Consider the following 21,183-nt stretch of genomic DNA (forward strand, 5'->3'; position numbering starts at 1 on the left):
ATCTTTAATTTTGTCATTGTACAGGTACAACGAAATTACAATAAACTCAAGGTGCTAACACGCAACAACAAGACAATATAAAAACAACAAGACACTATAAAAACAAGAAATGGGACTTAAATAGACATGATAGGGAATATGTACATAAATAAATAATAAATTACATATAGAATAGGATTATTAATAGGATAGGATAGGTACCTGTCAGCCAATAAAACACGTTTATTTCCATGCAACTCTCTGGTGATTGGTCTGGTGTCTTGCCTCTGTTGCATTCAATGAACACAGGAAATTACAATCCTGCCGTCCTCTCTAGTGTCATGATGAGGTTCAGGTAAAGCACGGTTAATGTATTATATTATTGACTCAATAATATAATACATGACTTTGAGAGTAGGCAATCTAGGCATATTAACAAAATTGATTAAACATACTTATCACGGCAACAGTGTATGAGTTTTTTTTTTTTTTTCATTATTTATTTATTTTTGCTAGGGGGCCCTTAGTGGCTGCGGGGCCCTAATCGGCCGCTTATGTCGCTTAATGGGTCGGGCCGGCTCTGCACGTCAGGCATTGTTTCTGATAGCAATTTTCTGTGGGTCCGCCACCGACTTGACGTCAGATCGGCAGCAAATCTGTATCCGCTCGTTGTACACCCGTTTTTAAAAGCTTTGGGTACAGAGGAAAAGAGAGAGGGTTTTATTTTCTGACGCAGCGTGAGTTCCCCGACGCACCGGGGACACATATTTATGTATAAAAGATATCACAAAGTGCATTTTGCATGATAGGTCCCCTTTAAATGATGTGCTGAGCTGACCCTCCACTCAAAAAGCATGTACAAAGTTTGACATTAGAAACGCTTTTTTCTCTTTGCTCATCTTACATTTAAAGTATAAACTGTATATTTGTGGAAGCCAATTATAGTGCAATTTGCTACTTTTCAGTGATATAAATGACATCTTGTTTGTAGCTTTTGAAGCAAAATATATTTGCATAGTTGTGGTTACTAGATTTCTTAGTGGTGGAAAAATAATGAGATGCTATTAAAAGGAAACTAGTTGATTGAAGTTTTTTTTAAACCATTCTGATTCCTACTTGTATTAAACATGCAGGTCGATGAAACAAACCACCCATTATACACAAATTATTTTTTAAAGTTGTTTATAATTAAGGGGAACCTTAACTGAGAGTTTCAGTGGAAAATTAGCAGAAGGCATCTGATGTGATCAAAAGCTCCAGAAACACCTCCCGCCGACCTTATGGCGAGGGTTTTTCCAAAATACAAATATGACCTTTAAACCAGCTATTAATAACTTAGTCGTTTTAGACCAGTCAGTTCCTCTATTCACAACCCTATCAGACAATTTAGTGCTGATCTGAAGTTCCCTATTACACAAGCTTCACATAATGTTCTTGACAGTATTGCAATATGTACGTTTTTCGTACTCATGTTCTTTAATCTGCATGTTCCTCCTTCAGTGCTGAGTGCAAACACAGGAAGTTCACTTCTCACCTCACTGACTTCACTTATACGCCTGAAGAACAACATAAATGATGTTTATCATGGTCTGGATCTTAACACTGTACTTTAACTGTGAACCAGCTGTGAGGCTGTTTGAACCTGTTGTTGTTGTGTATGGTCTTCATCTTGTACTTAAGGTTAAATGTCGATGAACTGGAAGTAACAGACAGATACCACAGACATGTTATGCTTTATGTGTTCACAGAGTATGATTTAGGCGACAAAAATTGCAGGTGGATTTCGATTTTTTTTAAAACAAAATTAAAGCAGTAATTATTACATTTGAAAAAGATCCTTGTGGCAGGAAATTCGTTTCCGTTTGATGCCTGTACTCATGCTTTTTCTCTCACGTAAATTTCCCCACCTTTACTCTTATCATCCCTAAGATCAGTGTCGCACTTTGGGCTGAGAGAGTTTAAAGACTGTGTGGGTTTCTTTCATGGTGTTAACTTTGATCAGAAAAGAGTGTTGCATCAAGGGCACAACTTACGGGCACAGCACGTATTAATCATTTCTACCTACATTTCTGTTTTACTCATTTATTCTGTGTTTACGGTAACATGCGGTTCATCATTGATGAAATGTTCTGCATAAGACATTTATCTGGAAAATGTGGTTCAAAGCAAGATATTTTGAAGGCATAACATAAATATGAGAAATAAGTTTGATTTGAAGTTTTCATTAACTATAGTATTTATATGAGTATATACAGATAATCACATTAACACACAAGATATTTACTATACTTTATTTATTTTGGTCGGATGGAATAAAAAAAGGACAGCTGCATCATTTTGCATTTATTGTAAAAAGACTGTACAAAAACGTGTAAAAGTGAAACCATAATTTGCAATAATGTTGTTATTATCACATTATCATGTTTGAGATGATGGTCCTTAAAAACATCAAATATAGTCTGTGAGGATCTTTGTTCCCACTTTGAACCCTCACTCTACCTTAAAAGCACAACTTCTTGTGATTGTATCTGTTTCACATCTTAAGCTCACAGAATCACTGCAATCTTGCTTGATTTGTAACAAGGCTAAATACAAAACAAACGGTCAAATAAAAGACAAATATTAAAATTGTAAAAAACTAAGAAAAAGGAGGAGATCCTAAGATTTTTACCAAATTGTCCCTCTTGAAATGTGTTTTTATTCCACTTAAACAACTATTGACATTTTATATAAAACTGCAAAGAGTCCCCAAAATCAGGACTGGTTCATGATTAGGAGCCTTTTTATTTTAAGCATATTGAGCCTGTGCATACAAATGGGTTGCCTGTTGAAGTGCTGTAACATTAACAGCAGGGGAGCAACAACCAGTACACATTATGAGTGTATCACAAAGTCAGTTGCTAACCTCTTTCATTCAACACCAGCAAACAGTACCATCTAGTGGAAACAAATAATACATGCAATTGAACAAGAATGAACAAGTTTAAATAAATAGGCACATTCTGAATGTTGACAACATTAAGTAGCAACAAAAGCAACTGATTGTAACTCACAAGAAAAGCATTCAAAGGCATACCATTTAAATAAAGAAGCAACCACATTTTCATACTAGGAACAACAAGTCATATCTGAAGTTCTCTGGAATTTTTCCTTTTCAAATGTTTTCTGTGAAACTACTAACCAGGGACGTGCACAGACATTTTGGGGGGCGGGAGCTCAAGTGAGAAAAAAGGCACTTCCCATAATCATTTATAAAAAAATATTTGAAAACAAAAAGTTAAATATAGTTGCACATCTCTGACTTACTGACCAATTTATTTGAATACCCTCACACTCACGCAATTGTTTAATACTTAACATAATTCTACAAAAATAATCAGCTAACACAGAGACAATGGTTTTCTTTAGTATTCACTAAACACAAGAGCAGACAACAAACTAGTACAATTCATAGTTATTAAATTAAGTTATTAAAGCCAACAATCTAAATTATGAAGTTACTGTTTATAAAAAGATCGTTTTTTCATGTAGCCTACTTGTACATTTTGTTATTTTGGTCTATTTTGCTTCCATGTTTTCTTTCACTCTAATGGAAAGAAAACTTCCAAAAACACAAATAAATGGTGTTCGTTTTACTGCACGTCTGAATTCATCTATAGATTTAAAGCTAATCTGCATTTAAACATAACATTTCAGGGGAAAATACTGACTTAACGTAAGTAACTATCTGGGGAAGTTGTGAGGTGATATGTTTTTTTGTTTGTTTTTAGTTGTATCCTTTTCACCTGCAATGCCTCGGGAACTGCATGCAAATTAGCGCATTTTAATTAGGCCTATAGTTAACGCCTAATTTGCATATCAATGTGGCGATTGTGATTGTCGTGTTATTCAATAATACACGTGAGTCAAACTGTCACAATTACGTGTCTCTTTATTAGTAGCCCACATGCTAGCACACACCTAGCTCAAATGCCCCGTTACCATAACATCTCGTCTCCCTATGACGTCACTGAACCGTGCCCGTAAGGCTTCACTCCTATTGGCTAACACACACACACACATATACAATAACACCACATCTCCCTTTTTATGAATCAATGGGTAGACTGCTATTGACTCCACAGACCTTAGAGCAGTGATCACCAACCAGTGGATCGCGTGGTGCAGGTAGATCGCGGACCGTTAAAAAAAAAAGTAACAAAAGAAATAAAAATAAAAATAATAATGTTTGAAAAATACGTTTTTAGATGTAAACCTATCATCCACCACCCCGTTAGCAGGTGCCACTTGATTAACGTATATTTGAGACACCTCAATAATATAATACATTAACCGTGCTTTACGTGAACCTCATCATGACACAAGAGAGGATGGCAGGACTGCGATTTCCCGTGTTCAGTGAATGCAACAGAGGCAAGTCAACAGACCAATCAGAGAGTTGCATGGAAATACACGTGCGCTTGTGTCATTCAAGCTCGGCTCTGTGTGTGTATTGGGGAATCTTATGTTGTGCGATGTTTGCGCCGGAGCCGCTTCATCCAGAAACAGCACTCCGTTTAGAGCAGGGGTTCTCAAAGTTTTGATGAGTGAGGGCCAATTTAGGTACCCAATATTGGATTGAGGGCCGCCCAAGAAAAAACGGAACACAAAATAATTCCAAAACAAATCCTTTCTTTATTGTACTAACCAATTACCGCAACTCGCGAGATGCCTAGTTGCCATGCAACCAGTAGTCTAGCAAACTTTCCACAAGCTGTCATTCATAATTTAGGAATGACAACCCAGGGAGTGCAGTTTTACCATTCTTAACCCTCTGGAGTCTAAGGGTATTTTCTCGATTTTTAGATGTTTTCTTAAATCACATTTTAAATGTATTTTTTCTAACATGGCACCCCATGTGTTAAATATCAAAAATGTTCAGGACAATCTCTGGTCTTGCTATATATGCATATTGCTCACCTTAGAGCACTGTTTGATGAGATAAGTAGCTAAAAAGCTTAAAATGTGAAATCCGAGTTTTGGAAAATCTTCAAAACTCTTGTGAAAACACAAATTTACTCATGTGATCGAATTGTTTTGGTGTTTTAGATTTGGTTACCAAAGTCCTAGGATCACAAAAGCAGTGAAATATTTGAATTACACTGTATATAAATGTGTTATTCATGTCTAAAATGAAAAACATTAAATTCAAATTTTGAGTAAAATAGGTGTTTATCACTCTACTTTCACCACAGCAGGGACTGAGATACATTAGGACTGAATAATGACTTCATATCACATACCAAGGTTCATTTGATGTGTACAAATACAAATTGAGCATTCAACCTTTTTTTTTCAACCAACAATTTATTATAAATATGTTTTTTTCAACCAATTATTTATATAAATATAAGACACTGGAAAATCTCACTACTTACAATATTGAACATCAGAACTTTCAACCAACTATTCATTATAAATGTCAAGACAGTGTCAAGGTCTTTGTCTGTCTTCCAAGACAGTGGGTCTGGCTGCTGTGAAGATGGGGGGGATGGTGCATGGGCTGCTGTGTAGGTGGGGTGTACAAGTGCTATACGAGACCTCCTTTCTGGCTGGGTTGAAGGTGATGGCTGTGGTGGAGCCTTTGTGCTGAGGTGTATCTTGACCTGGTGGCAGCCGCAGATGGAGGTGGAGGCAGCTGTAGTGATGCTGGTCTGCTGGTCCTTGGTGTTGATGGCTCTGGTGAAGGCCCTTGAGCCACAGTAGATCTTGACCTGGGGGCCGGCACAGATGGATGTTGTGGCTGCTGGATAAACGCTGCCTGTGTAGGACAATAATTACAACTAATTTCATTGAAATAAAGTTCAAGTAAAATGTTGCTCAAGCACAAATAACAATTCACACATAAAAATAAAGTTTGGGAGGTTGCAGAAGGAGTCTCTCTCGATCTCTCTCTCTCTCTCTCACACACACACACACACACACACACACACACACACACACACACACACACACACACACACACACACACACACACACACACACACACACACACACACAGGTATTTCCAGTTACTTTACATTCAGTATAAAATCACAGAAACACATATACATAGGCTACATCTGATTACAAAATCTCATCTGTACAGGATGGTAAAATAATAACAGGCACACATATAAATAAATCTATGACAAAGTCTCATCTGTACAGAACAGTATGATAAAATAATCGATGGCAAAAACATGTCACTGTAAATGTCTCCGTTGTGGGACGAATACATGATTAATTTAATCATCTATACATGTAATCTCACTCACCAAAATAACGTTAACACAGAGTAAACGTGGAGAGTCTATTTTGTTCCAATAAAAAGTTAATGACTATCGATAAAAAATATATATCAATAAACCTATTGTTCATTTTCGCGGTATTCCCCACACATTGCCAGTACACTATTACTGTAATATTTACACTTACCCATGTCCAAATGGATCCTTGTTGTTGTCTTTGTATTCTTCTTCTTCTTCAGAAGAGTCGAATAATTCAGGTTCTGAGGCTCTATCTTCACTGCTGCTAGCGAAAAAAATCTCTAGCGAAGTCGGCAACTGTAAAGTTTTTTTTAGCCAATTTATCTGTCTCTCTCTCTCTCTCTCCTCACAGACCTAAACTGATGGGAGACACGTGGTTTATGTTTTTTTTACTTGGTGGGTAGGCCCTTAGTGATTTCTCGATGTCCATTGGTCATTTCAGACCATGATGGCTGCCGGCCGAGATTTCCTTGACGGACACACAAATCCACCAATCCCACACAGTGTAAAGTCAAGCTGCTTTGAGCGGCCATATTGGCTGCTGTGCCCTGGTTACAGTCTCACAGGAGATACCGCTGGAAAGCTACTCATTCTAATTCTTACTAGATACAACCATGGAGGATTCAAATATAACGTATGCATTTCAGCGTGTCACATTAACTATCGCGGGTCGCCAGAAACATTTCCGAGGGCCGCCATTGGCCCGCGGGCCGCACTTTGAGAACCCCTGGTTTAGAGAGTTCACACGGAGACAAGGAATACAGTCTTTGGACTTTAATTATCTTGAATGCTTCTTACAACAGCTATAGCAGTATTGAATCATGAATGCATGGAGAATGATTGCATCATCTATTCTTCACTGACGCACATAGTAAACAAACCCCCCGAGGACCCGCAGCCGCCCACTTTAGCTGTCCCCAAATGTGCCCGACCAAAAACACAAACGATACAACGCAGACTAAAGAAAACAAGGGGAATTTACAACAGAGTAGCATAGCTATTATGTAAAATAGAATAAATTCCCTAAGGTGTAGCGGAAGTCCCTGGATCAGCATCGTCGTCCGATAAAGCGGGTAGCTGCACAAGGCGTGCCACGGGTCGCAGGTACATCCTGTCCCCGACTTGAACCTCAGCCAACCGGATGCATCCATCAGCACTGGCCTTCAGCTTGACGACCTTCCCCACTGGCCAGTGGGCACGTGGAAGCTGAGGATCAACTATCATCACGACAGTACCTTGAAGAAGACCATCAGTGTGCTGCCGCCACTTCTGGCGGACTTGAAGGGATGGCAAGTAGCTTCTGATGAACTGCACCCAGAAGTGGTCAACCATCATTTGACAATGACACCACCGCCTCTTGCTGAGGGTGTCTGTAGCGTATGATACTTGTTGAAGGGAGGCATCCCGCCGCCCCATCAGCAACATGCTTGGCGTCACAGGATCTGGATCTGCGAGGTCTCATGACACATAGCCTAAGGGTTTGGCATTTAAGATACCTTCCACCTCAACTAACAAGGTAAGGAGGACTTCTCCCTGGAGAGACTGAGTGCCGATCACCACTTGTAGAGCCTTCTTGACTGATTGTATCTCGCGCTCCCACGCACCACCAAAGTGGGGAGATGCTGGAGGGTTAAAGCGAAACTTGATCTGTTTCTTGGCAAGTTCCTCTTGCAGTTGGGGCATCATTCCAGCAAACGCCTCCTCAAGCTCCCTAGCTGCTCCCTGGAATTTGGCCCCTGATCTGAGAGAATCTCGAAGGGGGTGCCGCGCCGAGCGATGAATCGCCTCAAGGCCAAGAGGAAAGCATCTGTATCGATGCTATTAAGCAGATCTAAGTGGACACAGCGAGTGGTGAGACATTTAAAGATGACTCCCCACCGTTTTTCACTGCGTCGCCCTACCTTGACGGTATACGGCCCAAAACAGTCGACCCCAGTAGGGAAGAATGGAGGCTTGAGGAGCCGCAGACGGGCAGAAGGCAAGTCGGCCATAATCGGTATCACTGGCTTCCCTTTCCACTTCCTGCATCCAGTGCAATTCCTCTGATGATGCTTGACGGCCTGTCTTCCACGCAGGACCCAGTACTGGCGCCTAGTCTCAGCAAAGACCCTGTCGGGCCCTGGATAGAGAAAGCGCTCGTCCATGTCCTTAATGAGGAGTTTTTTGACTACATGACTGGGATCGAGAACAATGGGGTGAATTTCCATATCACAGGAAGTCTCCAGGTGGCGAAATCTTCCACCAACGCGGATCAGACCCATTGCAGGATCCATCTCCGATGAAAGCATACTGAGCTTACTGCCAGGTTTTACTGGTTTTCCAGCCTTAAGATACTCAATCTCCTCTTGGAAGCATTCTGCTTGGCTGCGCTGCAACAGGAGGCTTTCAATCAATCAATCAATCAATGTTTATTTATATAGCCCAATATCACAAATGTTACATTTGTCTCAGTGGACTTTACAGTTTGTACAAAATATCAGTATGACAATACGACACCCTCTGTCCTTAGACCCTCACATCGTACAAGGAAAAACTTCCGAAGAAAACCCACAGTTTAAAGGGGAACATGGGAGAAACCTCAGGGAGAGCAACAGAGGAGGGATCCCTCTCCCAGGACGGACAGATGTGCAATAGATGCCGTGTGTAAATTGAAAAGATAATACATTTGCAACATAGGTAGTCCAAATGTTTGGAAATGCATGTGTGTATAATAGGAAGATGAATCCACGAGGATATCCATCCAGGACCTATGATCCAGGACCACAGCCACGACTCAAGATCCAGGGCTCGCGATCCAGGACAGAGGAGCGCAGGATCATCCATGACTCAGGATCCCGGCGTATATAGACACCAAAAAGAAAGACATTTGGGGAAGCTGGGTTAATCGGAACATGAGAGTACACAGGTATAGACAGAGAGAAGGAAGAAGTAAGATGTCCCCCGACAAACTAAGCCTATATCAGCAAAACTAGGGGCTGAATCTAATCAGCCCTAACTGCTTTATCAAAAAGGAAGGTCTTAAGCGCACTCTTAAAAACGGATAGGGTGTCTGCCGCCCGAACACAAACTGGAAGCTGATTCCACAAATGTGGAGCTTGATAAGAAAAGGCTCTGGCTCCCATTGTACTTTTAGAGACTCTAGGAACAACCAACAACCCTGCATTCTTGGAACGCAATGCCCTAGTAGGACAGTAGGGTATAATGAGTTCTTTAAGGTAAGATGGCGCCTGCCCATTAAGGGCTTTGTAGGCGAGAAGAAGAATTTTAAATTCTATCCTGTGTTCTATAGGGAGCCAGTGTAAGGCAGCCAGAACAGGAGTAATGTGGTCCCTTTTCCTAACTCTGGTTAGTACACGAGCTGCAGCATTTTGAATCAGCTGAAGCGACTTGACTGACTTCTTGGTACACCCTGATAATAAAAAGTTACAATAATCCAGCCTTGAAGTAACAAATGCATGGACTAGTTTCTCTGCATCGTTTTGAGGCAAGATATGCCTGATTTTTCAGCGTCTGTTAGGGAAATAATTGTCCTAGACTCCTAGATATGACGTACAGGACCAACCCTGACGTCTGTTTATCTCCTTTAAGGACATAGGCTGCTTGAGCCATCATGTTATTGTTCCCATTCTGTGACCGGTCAACACTAGGTCACAGATGGTCTGTTGTTGTGGGTGCACTGGGACACTTCCTTCTTTGTTGCTTATGGACTCCAAGGTATGACATCTTCGAGGCCATAGGTGACGGACGCAAGTGACTCAGTGTGCCCAACTGTCTAAAGCTATCTTATAAAAATATGTTGATTACTCTCTGTGAAACCAGTTAAATGGGCTAACAAGAGAGAGGCGCTCCAGAATTGACGTGGCAACCCACCCGTGCAGTCTCACCGTGACTGCTGTGATTTGTGATGTGAACTCTCCGGCCGTAACTCCAAATAAACCTCTAGTGTTTGACATCAAAGCTCCTGCTCCACCGTGTTTCCTTCCTGAGTCGGTGACTCCCACTGCATTGCTACACAGAAGTTTCCTCTACAAGCGTCACGCAGGTCAGACTGAGGCAAGGAAAGGTCAGTTGCCGCCCCGTGAAGTAACTGTTTGGTGGCCTCGACCAAGTCTGTCCATGTGTCAAACTGTGTGACATCTGGTGTTGGAGGTACTGAACTGGTTCGTGTTAGGCCGCAGAAGGTAGCTCGTTTGTGCTCGTCAGTATCTTCGGGCTCTGTGGGGGCAGGACGCGACGGCCATTGGTCAGACAAGCCACGTAGGAATATTGGACCTTGAATCCACCGATTTGGTGCCGCCAGCTCGGCTACTGTCTTGCCACGGGTGAGGTCATCGGCTGGATTATTGGCTGTGTCAACATACCGCCAGGTGTGCTCGGCTGTCAATTCCTGGATCTCAGATACCCTGGTTCCCACGAAGACTTTGAACCTACATGACTCTGACGTCAGCCAAGTCAGGACTGTGGTGGAATCAGTCCAAAGATAGGTCTGGGTGATGTTTAAGGTGAGCTCTCGATGGAGGAGAGAGGATAGCTGAGCTCCTGTCAACGCTGCACAGAGTTCCAACCTTGGCATCGACTGCTGGCGCTTCGGGGCTACCCTAGACCTTGCCATGACAAATGACACATGGACTTTGTCACCAACCTTCATTGCGAGGTAAGCTACAGAACCATATGCCTGTTCGGAGGCGTCACAGAAGACGTGCAGAGTGTAGTCGGTGGCTTCAGTTGCAGACTCCAGTGGCGTGTAGGTTCGTGGCAGGGTGATGTCCGCCAGCCTGGGGAGTTCCCTCTCCCAGCTGGACCAAGCCTGAACAATATCAAGAGGAAGGTTTGGGTCGTCCCAGCTCCTCTTCTTCTCCCACAACTTCTGAACAAGCACTTTGGCCCTCGTAGTGTAAGGAATAATGGCTCCGAGAGGGTCATATTGCCGGGCAAGCACCTTATATATGTGGCGCATAGTGGGAGTCGCGCTCTCCATTGGCCTTGACCGGTAACCAAGTCGATCAGTCGGACAGTGCCACATCAAGCCCAGAGCTGGCTCTTGAGGGTCAGCGCTGGTCCGTACTGTGGTTGATATGGTGGTTGGACAGGTGCAGCCGGAACATATTGGTTTGCTGCGGATGTCGTCGTCATAAACTGATATGGGATTTGTGTTGCCGCCTGCATGCTGCCATACATGGTTGCCACAGGAGGAGGTACAGGCTGGTATGGCTGGTGAGCAGGCTGGTACCCTGTAGTTGTCAGCAGTTGTTGGCCAACGTGACCGGCTGCCTGCATCCCTTGGACGATAGGTGACGACATGACCGTGCTTCTAGCCAGAAGTGCTGTTGTCTTAGAAACAGCTCCCAACAACCGTGCAGATGCGACTGTTGGTGGTAGAGATTGAGTCAATATACTTCTCTCCTGATTCTGACTTGGCATGAAGGCTGGGAGGGCTTGAGACTGGAATGTCGCTGTAGTCGTGCACAGCAATGTTGTCATTGGCAGCTTATCCTGATGCTTGGTGGATAACGGCTGCTGCTTTAAGGTGCGGTTATCAGCTTGTGAGTCCAACCAGTGTGAGTGGGTTGGAGGTGGATGTGACGAGAGGGGGCCAGATCCATTCTCACTGAGGCTGTATTCTGACGATTGGTGACTGTCGTGGCTCTGCTCTGAGGGAGATGGCAGTCGAGGCCTCACACACATATTCTGCAGGTCAGGCATGCTGCTAGCATAAGGTGCCATGTCCCACACATTTGCCTTATTTGCTGCTCCTGGCAAGGAGTAAGAGGGAGGGCGTCCAATTGCAGTGTGTAGCTGGTCACTCTCAGCTGCTAACCCGGTTTGCAGGCTAAGTGACCGCAGCTGACGCGCACTGTCATATTGGAGGGGGGTAGGATTAGGCAAGAGAGACTGTGGTAAGCTAACCTTATAGCCTTGCAGGTGTGTTGGAAACTGTCGCTGTCTTCCTCCATGAGCTCCAATCGTAGCTGTTGGTGTTCTCTGTACATCCATGGCGCTGTTGTGGGTGAAGCTTTCCGGCTCGAAGGACCAATATTGGGGAATCTTATGTTGTGCGATGTTTGCGCCGGAGCCGCTTCATCCAGAAACAGCACTCCGTTTAGAGAGTTCACACGGAGACAAGGAATACAGTCTTTGGACTTTAATTAGCTTGAATGCTTCTTACAACAGCTATAGCAGTATTGAATCATGAATGCATGTAGAATGATTGCATCATCTATTCTTCACTGACGCACATAGTAAACAAACCCCCCGAGGACCCGCAGCCGCCCACTCTAGCTGTCCCCAAATGTGCCCGACCAAAAACACAAACGATACAACGCAGACTAAAGAAAACAAGGGGAATTTACAACAGTGTGTGTGGCAATAGCGCATTTAGTGTGACAGAGAGAGAGAGATAGAGGGAGAGAGAGGGACCGGTGATAGCGGGGACCGTGATGTTAGCATCCGGTTAGCTAGCTGCACTAACGGACATAAGAAGCTGTTTCCACAACAAGCTGGAGGAGAGTCCTCCCCTGTCAGACTGAGGGGCTCAGGTGAGCTAAAGGACTCTTTGAGTGTTTAGAACAGTTTTGTCACAAATTATTCAAAAGATTATTTCCGCGGCACACCTTCATATGATCATTATAGTTATACAAACAATAAGAGAATAAATTAAAAACAGGTATGAAATACTATATGGCAGTAAAACAAGAATACAGTTTAAAAGGGGAGTGATTTGTAAAATATCCATAAAGAAAAAGAAAATCTGTTTACAGTTCTGTTTCAAATGGATGCTGAGAGAGGTATCCATAGATCTCTTCATGTTGCTCTCAAAGTGCACCAAATTGATGCTTTCAACTTCAATATTTAAAAACAAATCTTCCCGGGGGAACATCCCCCCCGGACCCCCCTAGAGGAGGTGAGGACCTAGAGGAGGTGAGGTCCGCCCCCCACTCATAAAAAATAGCACTTTACCCTTGCCTATATGCCGTGAGCTGATTATGGAGCCTTCATTGTAACAGTAATTCAGATGCAATTAGCCTATATAAAAGGCCTCAAATTGGAAGCACTGTCTGGGCCGTCTTTTTCACTCAATTCTGCAATAGGTAGATCTCGCCTTTCACCTAGGCCGAGGTCGGTGATCTTGGCCTTAAAAAGGTTGGTGACCACTGCCTTAGAGGATTATTCTGCCTCTGTAGGGTGGAAGGTATGTTCCTATCTGAACCAGATATAAAATAACAGTTAACTCCAGACCTTCATGAACTATATGTAACCCTATGATATTTTGTGTATTACACAACATTAATGCACAACATTAATAATAACCAGTTTTTTTTTACTCTCTTATAAAACTCTCTCTAATATCACTTCGGCTTCTGGTTTGTTTACAAGTCCAACCTAGCCGGTCTCACCACGGCTCTCCCAGACCTGGTTCTCGGGGTAGGTGGCAGATCTTGAGCACCGGGCAAGGTGATTCCTGCCTTTTGGATCTGCTCCAGCACAGCATACAGATGAGCGTCGTGCTCCTCCTGTGTTTGGCCCCACACCAGTACATCGTCCATGTGACAGACAACCCCCTCTAGTCCCTCGGTTACCTCAGTTGTCATCCTGTTTTGGAAATGCTCAGGAGCTGAGGCTATGCCGAAAGGTAGCCGATTGAAGTGGTATCGGCCAAAGGGTGTGATGAACGTTGTGTACTTGGCTGAGCCTTTTGTTAAAGGTATTTGCCAAAACCCCATGTCTGCATCCAACTTGCTGAATATTTTGGCTCCAGCCAGCTTTCCCAGTGTTTCTTCCACTGAAGGTAGAATGTACTTTTCTCGACACACAGACTCGTTCAGTTTAGTTTGATCCACACATATGCGAACAGCCCCTGTCTTTTTAGGTGCCACCACCATGCCAGCGCACCACTCTGTAGGCTCCTCAACTCTGCTGATCACCCCCAGGTCTTCCATGCGGGACAGTTCCTCTTTGACTTTGTCCATCAGTGGCAGTGGAATCCTATAGGCGTCTTCAGAGAAAATGGTTGGGCCCCTGGTTTCAGCTTAATGGCATATGGCTGCCGCACCTCTCCAAGACCGCTGCATACTGTTGGGTAATTAGTCTTTAGCGTGTCCATAGTGACGTTGTCTAGTCGTGCCACTAGCTTCAGCGCTACACTGGCAGGCCTCCCGAGCAATGCTGTTTGCAAGCGTCGAATGACATCCACATCCTCCATAAGTTCTCTCTCTCCTTTCATCAGCAGCATACTAGCAAAGCCCACTACGTCTAAAGGATTTTTCCCTGGACCCCAAAGTGGCTTCCTTGGCTTTTTAAGAGCTGGTGGAGCTTTGTGCTTATAGACCTCCTTAAATACGGAGTGAGGAATGACTGTAACATCAGCCCCAGTGTCAATTTTGAACTGCACACTTTTGTTGTTAATATCAATGTCTGCCATCCACGGATCATTGTCGGCCTCAATGCTGCCTAAGAGCAAGCTTTCCTCTTCTTCATTAATCTCATGCACACTTTTAGCTGCTTTACACACACGCATATAATGTCCCATTTTCCCACATGCATGGCATTTTACATCCTTGGCTGGACACTCAGTCTTTACATGTGAAGGAGAACAACCACAGTTATAACACTTTGCATCATTACCCTTGTTGTATTGTGGCTTGGCTTGGTAGCTATTAGCAGATTGAGCTTTGTTTTTAGCATATTTGCTACTGCTCTTAAACACTGTCTAGGGATGCTCCGATCGCCAATTTTGGGGCCGATCGCCGGAATCAGTATCGGCCGATACCGATCGCCGATCCGATCGAGTGGGCGGGGCCTAAATGTAAGATTTAAACATCACTTTAAATATTCCATTTAAAGTGATGTTTAAAACTCAGTTAATGGGGCTCACTCACTGGAGCTTCCACAAACAACAATCAACTTAATTATTACATTCAAATGATTATTCAAGTTTACATTCACTTTGGATAATAACACGGGAGAAATGAGCGGAAGCGCCTGTCAGTATCTCATACAGCTCACTGATCCAGTAATGAGTGACCCGACAGTGAATAATACATATATTTATAATGACTAGTTTAGCTTGTTCCAGAGGTAGATAAAATAGCTAAGTGTGTTAGGTCTAACTCTTGTGTGTTTCGCTCCGCTTACCGGTCCGGCGGGCGGAGCTGCAGGATTTCTGCTTCACACACGTTGCATACCGCTATTTTACTGTCTTTTTCGGACACCTTAAAATAATGCCAGACCGGTGAAGCCATTTTGCCGCACACAGAGAAAAGTGTCATGTATTTTACGTCATGCGATCGGCTCTCGCGATCGGCATGTTTAGAGAGCACCGATCGATCGGTAGAGAGTGAGTATCGGCCGATCTCGATCGGAGCATCCCTAACTCTGTCCACTAATTTAGCATCACATGCCTCAGTTCTATCGTCACCTCGCAGAGAAGATTGTTGCCGTTTCACCTCTTCACTCTGCTGAGCCATGGTAATAGCTTTTCCCAAGGTAAGGTCTGAGTCCAGTTGCATTCGTTCAGACAGCCGCTTATCCGTCAATCCGACAACAAGCCTGTCTCGAATGAGTTCATTATGTAGCACGCCGTAGCTACAATGCTCCGCTAGTATAGAGCTGTGACGAACGAGTCCACTGGTTCACCTTCTCCCTGTCTGCGCATATTAAACTTTGCCCGCTCATATATGACATTTTTCTTGACAACGAAGAAGCCTTGAAAGCCATCCCGCACACCTTGGTAAGTGTCTCTCTGAGCTTCTGTGAGAGTCAATGCACGTAAATATCATCTGCTTCATCTCCCATGCAGTATATCAATGTGTTGACTTGTCTCTCTTCTGAGCTACTGTTCAGATTACTTGCCAGGCGAAATCTCTCTAACCGCCGTATCCATTTGGCCCATTCCTGCGGTCTTGAAAAGTCGAAAGGCTCCGGTGACTGGGTGCTAAACGCCGCGGGTCGCGCTGCATCTCCGTTAGCATTACCCCCAAAACACACCAGGAGCGTCTGCGCCGCGTTACGTTGCGACCTCCTCCTGCGACAACACACACCAGACGCGTTTCAAAACGTTGCGGAAGCGGAGCGTCGTGTGTGCAGCCTCGCAGTTGTTGTTGATTTTGGAATATTTCCTGGACATTTGTACTTCTACAAGTAAGTAGGCTATACGTAGTTAAATGGTTTATGTTTGTGTCTGTTTAAATCGTGTTTATTGTTGTTATTTCCTATTTGTTGTGTTGTAGACTACAGACACAGTTAATAATAATTGTAATATTCCAGTTATAAACGACAGGAATCAAAGATGTGTTGCTGTATTTTAGTGGTAAAAAAATATGCATTCATCATCATAATTATTCTATATATATATCATTTACAGTGCCTGTAAACCGGAGGAGAACGCTGGCATGTATTCTCCTACTTGTGGGGTCTGCTAAATTAGTATATGTGGGGGATGGGCCTGGCCCGGATGCTCACCTTTCCACTTCCTGCGAGGGGGGGGCTGCCTGCCCGACTTTATCTTACGGCTGCGGCCGTAACCCCCAAAACACACCAGGAGCGTCTGCGTCGTGTTACGGCCGCGCCGCGGCGGTCGTAAGGATCGCGGCCACTCTAGTCAATGGGTGCTATTACACCACACGCGCCGCTTTACGGCTCAGACGCGTCCCAGAAGCGGCTCGGCGCAGCGCTTCTCTAAAATTAGGATGAATCCTATTTTTGCCGCGGCACAGCCGTAAGGTAAACTCCTCCCCCCCCATCCCCCGTAGTCTTTCAAGTAGGAGAATACATGCCAGCGTTCTCCTCCGGTTTACAGGCACTGTAAATGATATATATATAGAATAATTATGATGATGAATGCATATTTTTAAACCATAAACCATTTAACTACGTATAGCCTACTTACTTGTAGAAGTACAAATGTCCAGGAAATATTCCAAAATCAACAACAACTGCGAGGCTGCACACACGACGCTCCGCTTCCGCAACGTTTTGAAACGCGTCTGGTGTGTTGTCGCAGGAGGAGGTCGCAGCGTGGCGCAGCCGCAACGTAACGCGGCGCAGACGCTCCTGGTGTGTTTTGGGGGTAACGCGACGCAGACGCTCCTGGTGTGTTTTGGGGGTTATCGTCTGCCATGTCCTCTTTCTTCCCTTTTCACCGTCAATTGGCTCCAAACAATACTTTTTCCAGGTCACACTCCACGTACTGTCGACAGGACTTCTGACATCATGTTGTGTTATTCAATAATACACGTGAGTCCAACTGTCACAATTACGTGTCTCTTTATTGGTAGCCCACATGCTAGCACACACCTATCTCACATGCCCCGTTACCATAACATCTCGTCTCCCTATGACGTCACTGAACCGTGCCCGTAAGGCTTCACTCCTATTTGCTAACACACACACATATACAGGGCCGCCCCTGGCCAACTTGGGGCCCCAAGCAACATTGTGAGATGAGCCCCCCCCCCCTCAACCGACAGGAGTGATTATTATTTTTTTGGAAACAAAGTAGACTACTTTGCAAATATAATTCCTGTTTATTATTATTATCAACACAGTTACTTTTTTATACAGTGAGGTAAATGGTAAATGTGACTACGTCTGCATTTCCTGCCAAATACTAGCCTCAAAGAGATTAAAATATAATTAATGCAAATAAGCTACTTCTACTAATAATAATAATCATAATCAATTCAATAATATAAATACTATATTATTTTATTATAATAAAATTGTAATATAGTCAAGACAAAACATGCTTATGACATGCTCAAAAACTGATATTTCTTAAATCTGTATTCAAATGTAGTTCCCTCTGTCAGCAATGTATCAACAACTACACACACATTTCTATCAGTATTTCTCTGTGTTGTGGTTGACATGATGATGACTGTTAGGAGTTAAGGGGAGAGGCTGAGCATCACCATGATGATGGCTGTTAAAAGTTAAGGGGAGAGGCTGAGCATCACCATGAAATGTGCAAATTGACATAAAAAATAATAAAAGGGGAAAAAATGCTCCATGTTTTTTAGGCTGTAAACTTTAACTGTTATGTAAGCCAACTAGACAGACAGTGTATCACTCTTCCTCTCATTAGCAGATACAAGGCATAACATACTTGAATGAATGGTAAATAAAGAATGCTGGAAATAACTGCATCTCCATTAGCCTATATGCTTCATGTTGTGAATTGCAGCTGATGTTTTAATATGGCAAATGGCAATTTGACTTATACAACATTCGCGAGTACATTTGACTCATACAATAACCCACCTTCGAGTGATGCTCGTTTCTTCATGTTTTGTTTTTTTCCCTCTCGGACTGAAACTGTCTTTTCACCGACATCTCTTCACCTGCACTAGTCAGATCAGATGTCGATTCATTGCAACGGTGTCGAGTTACAGACGTGCTCCCCTTGTCACCTATCACTCTCGCGTGTCAGCCCTCTGGACGGGGCCCCCTGCGCAAGGCGGGGCCCCATGCAGCCTGCGTGATTGGCCTGTAGGGAGGGGCGGCCCTGCACATATATATATATAGAAATATTATTCATTGGGATAAACCCCTTGAGATGCACCATCTCGTTTTCAAGGGGGTCCATATTCAATTCAATTCAAAACCTTTATTTATCCAGGTAAAATCCCATTGAGATCAATGATCTCTTTTTCAAGGGAGACCTGCAGCAGTAGGTTCCACAAGAAGACATAAACAACAGAACAACAAAAGGACATCATACAGCAAAATGTACAGGGATTACAATTTACATATTTAACCACAAGTACAGGTACCAACAGCATCTGATTTTGTAGCATCCAACCGAGCTTTAAAAACATGTAGTGGTACTAGCTTGGTAATTTTCCATTCTTTTTGCAGACTGTTCCATGTTAGTGGAGCTGCACATCTAAAAGCTTTCTTCCCTAAGACAGTCCTAGCACTTGGCACATTTAATAAAACCACAGCATGCGATCTCAGGCAATAAGTACTTTCAATTCGCAGAGAGATCAGGGAGCAGATATAAGATGGTAGTTTATCCAACATGGCTTTGTAAATGAAAAAGTACCAGTGACTGAGCCTCCGTACAGTAAGTGATGGCATAACCGCCTTGGTATACAGGGTACAGTGATGCGTAAGTGCTTTACAATTTGTCAAAAAATCTCAGTGCACTGTGATACGCAGCATCTAACTTGCTCAGGTAATTGGCAGGTGTATTCATATATAACAAATCACCATAATCCAGCACAGGTAAAAAGGTCACAGTGACTAGTCTTTTCCTGGCCTCAAGCGAGAAACAGGACTTATTTCTGTAAAAGAAACCTAACCTAACCCTCAGCTTTTTAAGCAGGTTATTGACATGAAGTTTAAAAGTGAGACAGTCATCAAGCCAGATACCCAAGTATTTGTAACAGGTAACCACTTCAAGTTGTATTTCTTGCGTAGTTACAATATCCAAAGCAGTCTCTGGTGTATTTTTAGCTTTAGCTTTAGAAAAGAGCATTACCTTGGTTTTATCCACATTTAAAAGAAGCTTAAGCTCAGAGAGCTGAGCCTGAATAATGTTAAAAACAGCCTGTAATTTAACAACAGCCTCGTTAATCGAGGGACCTGCACAGTACATAACGGTATCGTCCGCATAAAAATGTAAGGTTGCTCCTTCGACATTTTCACCTAAACTATTAATATAGATAGAGAATAATAGCGGACCTAAAACTGAACCTTGTGGTACACCATTAGTGATGTTTAACCACTCAGAAGACAGCCCATCAAACTGAACACATTGGGATCTTTCAGAGAGGTAGTTTACAAACCACCCTACTGCATGGCTGGACATGCCTATACTGACCAGCCTTTGCTTCAAAATGCAATGATCGACAGTATCAAAAGCTTTGGATAGGTCAACAAATAGAGCTGCACAACTCTGCTTATTATCTAAAATACTCGTAATATCATTTACCACTTTCATTGTGGCAGTGATGGTGCTATGTTGCTTTCTGAAGCCTGACTGATGTTTAGACAGGATGTCATTGTTACATAAAAACTCCTTTACCTGTTCACTCACTAAGCATTCAAGAACCTTGGCCAGAACTGACAACTTAGAGATGGGTCTATAATCAGGGGTGCACATCACTTTTTTGCCCTGGTTCTCAAAGGAGCACCTGGAGATGTTGCTTGGTGCTCATCCTTAAAATGAAATAAACCGTAACTTTTGAGGGGGTCTTGACTTTATTTGCCAGACACACGGCACTGAACACACATGCAGAGGTGAACACAGAACACACATGCAGAGGTGAACACAAGACAACATTAGCACGACCAGTAATCCTAAAAGCTGTCATCACTACCCTCCTGACTGTTCTCCTCACTGTCTTCCTCTCTGTCAGACATGGTAGCTTATGATGTAGGCCTACTTCTTTCTCTCTGGTTGAGTCTGCGATTAGATGCTTGCATCCACAAGTCAACAGCTGGTTTTGGGTCGAAAGTCTCTGTTGTCATCTTAGACAAGTGGATGTAATCAAATAAGTATGTGAACATAACCAATAGCCTACCATAGCCAATAACAAATGAATGTAACTTATTTTATTTGTGTTGTTCATTCATATCTTATTTTACCTTAACATTTATTTATTTATGCATTTTATTTTTGATTACTGTCCTATAGTATACATTGGAATGATTTAAAACCTGTTTATCCCAATAATTACAAAGGAGTGCCTTGGAAATATGTGTTTACATAAATTGTGACCAAACCGTTTGAACTTAGACTAAGAGTCCTTTACCTCACTGAGCTGTAGTTAACTTATCAGCCTCTCAGTCTGACTGGAGAGGACTCTCCCTCCACATTATTGTAGAAACATCTTCTTCTTATCTCCGTTAGAGCAGCTAGCACGGCACCAGATTCTAATAACAACAGCGCTGGTAGGCTACCTCTCTCCCTCGC

Source organism: Gymnodraco acuticeps, unplaced genomic scaffold (genome assembly GCF_902827175.1).
Source record: "Gymnodraco acuticeps unplaced genomic scaffold, fGymAcu1.1, whole genome shotgun sequence".
In the NCBI taxonomy this organism is placed as follows: domain Eukaryota; kingdom Metazoa; phylum Chordata; class Actinopteri; order Perciformes; family Bathydraconidae; genus Gymnodraco; species Gymnodraco acuticeps.